The sequence below is a fragment of the Limulus polyphemus genome, unplaced genomic scaffold, assembly GCF_000517525.1.
Source record: "Limulus polyphemus unplaced genomic scaffold, Limulus_polyphemus-2.1.2 Scaffold1278, whole genome shotgun sequence".
In the NCBI taxonomy this organism is placed as follows: domain Eukaryota; kingdom Metazoa; phylum Arthropoda; class Merostomata; order Xiphosura; family Limulidae; genus Limulus; species Limulus polyphemus.
Window position 1 is genome coordinate 225,850 of NW_013666888.1, and position 5,654 is coordinate 231,503.

At 34.3% G+C, this 5,654-nt stretch overlaps 1 protein-coding gene and 1 long non-coding RNA gene across 7 annotated transcripts in view; one reads left to right on the forward strand and one right to left on the reverse strand.

Annotated features, from left to right (window-relative positions):
• LOC106462903 overlaps nucleotides 1-5,654 on the reverse strand; it is a 67,059-nt gene that overhangs the window by 39,911 nt on the left and 21,494 nt on the right. The gene's annotated exons all lie outside the window — the stretch shown is intronic.
• LOC111086634 overlaps nucleotides 3,187-5,654 on the forward strand; it is a 14,535-nt gene continuing 12,067 nt past the window's right edge. Inside the window, exons 1-2 of the long non-coding RNA XR_002611371.1 lie at nucleotides 3,187-3,198; nucleotides 4,501-4,503. This is a non-coding gene — a long non-coding RNA (uncharacterized LOC111086634). The remainder of the gene's footprint in view (nucleotides 3,199-4,500; nucleotides 4,504-5,654) is intronic.

Sequence of the window (5,654 nt, forward strand, 5' to 3'; positions counted from 1 at the left end):
GTGGGATTGACCGTCATATTATAATGCCCCCACGGCTGAAAGGGCGAGCATATTTGGTGTGAAGAAAAAAAACACAAAAACTTTAATATATAGTGTAATTTCTAGAAAGTGAAAAAAAAACTTGTTTTCTTGGATTTTTACATGAGAAAAGCAATAAATTTATTTACATGTTTAAAAATATATAAATTCGATAGGTTGAACTTTAATAAAGTGCTCTTATCAATATACGTAGTGGGCTTGTTAGACGTACGATTCGTTTTTTGTTTGTTTTTAATTAAGTCATGTAATTCACTCAAGGAAACATTTCACGTGCCGCTCGACTAAGTATTCGATTTATGATTGTACTCAAAGTAATTACGCTAGACGTTGTGGACTATGTAGAAATGTCATGAGTAATAAAACACTGATTCTAGTAGGCCAATCTTTGATTCAAAAGGCAAAAAACGATAAATTATAAAATGTAAGAGGTTAAAATACTAAAGGTAATTTAATAATGCAAATGAGTTAAAATAAAGACAATCAATGAAGCAAGAGGTTAAAATAAAGGTATTTAATAAAGCAAGAGGTTAAAATAAGGTAATTAATAACGTAAGGGGTTAAAATGCCATAAGTAAAAATGCGATATTCAAGAACTTACCATTACTATCTTTAATGTGGAAAGTTTGTAGTATTTATTTATTGATTTTCGCACAAATCTTCTTTAGGACTAGCGATAGCCGTCTCTAATTTCGAAACGCTAGAGATCTTGTGAACACCGCCATCTCTTGGGCTACTCTAATTGAATGGTGGGATTTTTTTTCCCCCTGATTAAAGATAATTTACTTATTACATTAAGTTTTAATTATTGTAATGATTATGACTTTATCGTAACTTTAGATTCAACGGTAAGCGCGGGTTAGCCCTGTGGTAAAACTATGGATTTTGAAGCTGTCGAGCCAGGTTTGGATCCATGCGATACCACAAGACACACCCACCCCCACACACATACACATTTTAAGCTGTAGGTACGTTATAATAGTGACAGTCAATCTCTTAACGTGGATGGTAGGTCGCTGCTGATTTGTTATCTTCTTTCTTGTCAGTAGTTCAAAATTAGGTTCAGTGGCAAATAGCTTCAGTACCTTTGTCATAAACACAAATAGAAACTATTAACAGCAACCAACATATTACACTTTACACGCCCATTTTTATGCTATCTTATTCTTACTTCTAATGATGTTTCGGTTACTCAACATACAGTTTACCACACTTACAAGGTATTTCATGAATACACAATTTGTCCGAATTCTCTACTTTAACCTTTTCTCTGCATGGTTTTTCATACAATTAATTCTTAAATTTTACTTTCACCATATCTTTAAGGAAGTTGGGAGACTTTATAAACACATGTATGACCAGTTTTGTCTTGTTTTTTGTGCCACAAACAGTCAATGATAAGTCTGCAGAATTACAATGCTACGATAAATATAAATGCATTCAGTGGCATTTTGGTGTACCAGCATCTTCTTCTTGTAGCGTGTGCTATTACTTCCCAAAACATTTTTATTTCACATGATTATCTAAAAAGTTAAGTTATTGTACTTAAGTTCAGAATCATCCACCAAAAAAAAAAAAGAACCCGACATGGCCAGGTGGTTAGAGGCGCTCGACTCCCCGTCCCACAAAACATGCCCACCCTTTCAGCCGTGAGGGCGTTATAAGTGACGATCAATCCCACTATTCGTTGGTAAAAGAATAGCCCAAGAGTTGGCGGTGGGTGGTGATGACTAGCTGCTTTTCACTCCCTAAATTAGGGACGGCTAGCGCAGATAGCGCTCGTGTAGCTTTGCGCGAAATTCATAACAAACCAAAAATATATTCTTATACTAACTACCTTGAGATATTTCTGATTATAAAATGAAACATAAAAATTCCTCGTTTAAATCTAGGTCCTGCTTTAGCGAGGTACACAAATTTCATAGCGGCAAAATCAATTTAAAAAATATATTAATTTTATTTTCAATAGAGTCGACTATCTTGCGATCGCTTGTCTTAATGACCTACGTTAATCCATTTAAACATAAACTACAATACTAAATTCAAGAAATAACTCTCAAAGAAGTACTTCGCGCCTCTGCAGTTAAAAAAAGACGAGTTTGTTTGTTTGTAGTTAAGCGCAAAGCCACAAGATGGGTTATCCATGCTGTGCCAACCACGGGTATTGAAACTCTGTTTTTACTTAAGTCCGCAGACATGTCACTGGGATTATATTTTTATTCTCATTTACAAAACTGCAGGGTGGCAAGCTAGAAAACACGTGTACCAAACAGACTTGTCTAGAAAGCTTCAAACGTTCGAAAAGTAAACGAAACGGCAAATATTAACCTAACCTGTATCGTGCTGAATTGTTTGTGATTTAGTTATTAGTCCCCAGGTGGCACAGAGAAAAGTCTGAGGGCTTTTCACGATAAAAATTGGATTTCGATACACGCGTTGTACAGCGCACAGATAACCTATTGTGTAGCTTTGTGCTTACGAACAAACAAAATCTGGTAATTAATTTTAAAAGAAGGTAAACAAGTAATGATATATCACAATGTTTATTTTGATACTTTAAAAAATAGACGAAAATGTTAAAACTGGGTAGTTTTTTTTCGTTTTTTTTTCACAGTCTCTAGTAAGTAACTAATAATCGGCATGGTTTAATAATAAACAGCAATTTATTTCCCCCGATACATGGAGAAACAGACAACCAATTAGAACTGGGAATGGAAAGAGAGAAGAACGTGTTCATCTTTTTCTTTTTTTTGAACCGACAACTGGGGACACTTTATTTGATATGTCAACCGTGATCATTGGATTCTAAATTTAGACAGCTACACGCAAGTCTCTATTCCCAATTCAAACGGGCACTTCGCTACCGGGTCAAAAGTTTGAGTTATGTGACCCCAGTACCCCCCCCCCCTCCTCTCCACACCCACCCACCCACACCCCTCCGGTTTCTCCGCCTATAGAAAGATCGAAAACAGCATATATCATATATGACATTTTCCCGTCATTTATATTCTATTTGTTAAAACAAAACTTAATGAAACTGTTTAAGATTTAAAAACTGGTTCTCATATATATATATATATTTTTTAACGTGGTATCTTTCCTGTCAAAATATTTTTTTATTAACTTTGGGTATTACTTCTAACACCCAAATTTCACGTTATAGTTTGCAAACTTCACATTCTCACTTGACCTAATGAAACAAAGTTAACGTTTTACACATTTTCATCGTATCAAGCGCTTTCTTTGGTAACCAGATGGCAGGAGTGTCCAATAATACGAGGTTTTCTGAAGTAAACCAACAACTTGATAATCTAGAACAATATTGGTAGACGTTTCCATTAATGGATACTAAGACTAAAAAGAGCCTCGAGTTCAATATGATTACGCGAACAAGGCACGTTTTGCATAATTTACATGTGATCGTATAATCAATGGTTGATTGCTCGATACAAATCTAAATTTCTAGATTTATTAAATTCGATCTTAGGGTCAATCTTACCAGATTTAAAGCTTTTGACTTATTTATTACTTAGTTTGTTTCTTGCTGCTTGAAAAATGGTGCCTGCTGGACTGGCAGCCTAATTAATAGTCACAAGACTTCTAAAGTCTAAAAGTGTTTGTTCTTATTTCATAACAAAAATAAAAATGTTAAATTGCTGTTGATGGTGGAATTGCATTAAGTTTTCTGTTGTTGTTGTTAAACACGAAGCTGCACAACGGATATCTGCGCATAGTGGTCTCTAATTTTGAATCCTTAGACTATAGAGGAAAAGCAGCTAGTCAAGAGAAACACTACCAACTCTTGAACTACTTTTGTCTGACCGAATAGTGGGATATAACTAGCAATTTTGTAGCTTAACCATTGTCCTAAAGTACGAAGTGCGTTTTTGCAATAACGGGACACGAACAACGGATTCACAACTTGGACACGCTAGACACTAAGCCACGATTGATTCTGTCATCTATATACATTTAGCTTTGTGAATCTACTTTTGGACATTATGTCTGTAATCTTCGTTTGTTACGTTGAGATGACCGCGTATTTTACTCCAATAGTTATTGTTTTTACTTTAACTTTCTGCGTTATACACACACATATATATATATATTCTAGTATAAAAGCCAGTCAAAAATGACGGGAAACCATTGCTGAATGATTAACGAAAATTATAGAACTTAACTAAAACGAATACACCTACTCTTCACTTATTTCATCACTATCGAAGTAATTCTTTAATCACCACATTTTTAGTAAAACCTATATGCAGAAAAATGAAATGTTATCGTGAACAAAAGTACGTGTGTACTCTGAAACAGCACTCTTGAGCTTTTTCACTGTATTCTAGGTCAGGAAGTAAAAAATAGTGCGGACATTCCGACACGAATATTCAACTCTTTCGAATGTACAAAGGATAAAAGATATTTGGTAGTAATAAACGTTTATTTTTATGTTTTAAGGCCAAGTAGGTAATATATGTGTTAAAATACCAAAAGAATATTTATTGATTAGCATTTATTTACCACTTAAACTTTTTAAACATTGACTCCATAACGTTAGTATTAGTAGGCCTATTTGTAGTCTAATTTAAGCATTAGACCTAATACATAAACGTAACGTAAGGCTTATCTAAGACGCTACTTGGTAAATTTTATTTTGCTTTTAGCTACAACTCAATGTTATAAACTTTTGAATTAAACTATTTTGCTGTTATATCACCGAAGTTATCAAAAAATTAAGAATAAAATAACAAACCTTTCTAACAAATCAACATGAATATTGAGCATTCAACATAAACACCATAGTTGGCTTAAGAACAATCATGTGATAGTTTTGTTGCTAAGCGACGATGTACATTGTTGACCATTACCAAAAAAGGAATGTTAAAGCGTTCTCGACAGAGTGACAAAGGGAATAAGCCTTTTATAGTTAGTGATGAATTAGAGTATATACATTTGTTTACTACTGTTAAGCGCAAAGTTGCATAATGGGATATCTGTGCTGTGCTCACTGCTAGAATTAAGCCCTAAATTTTAGAGCCATAAGCTCTCAAGCTTCCCGCTAAACCATCGTTATATATACTTTACCTGTTAGGTGGCTAATGCTGGATATATGGTTTCGCTTCCCAGTCATTTCTCCTAATAAGGAGGCTTAGGCCCGAAGACAACGATTCTAATAATCAGCAGATTGATTTGATTTCGATCTAAATGAATATCAAAATTTCCGATAAATCTGCTAACTTGCGCATGGAATTAGGTGAACAACATAAGTATAAGTTCACCACGTGCCAGCACCCCTGCATATTTTAAAAAAAATCACTGTGAAAGAGAAGAGGAAATGTGTGTGACGTATGTGTAACAAAAGTTCCACAAATCCAACACAGTGACTTATAGCGAGTGACTTGCCTATAGCTTTTATTCGGAGTGATTTATGGTAACTTATCTTTAGTTAATATGAACTTTCATTTGTGTGTGTGTGTGTGTGTGTGTGTATGGAAACTAAACTACGTAATTTATATTTATAGAAATAAATAATCATATTGTTACGTATCTGCTCGTTTGTTAATTTCCGGTATAAATACTTTCCGAGGAACTTCAGCGATACAAGTCCTTTCTTAATT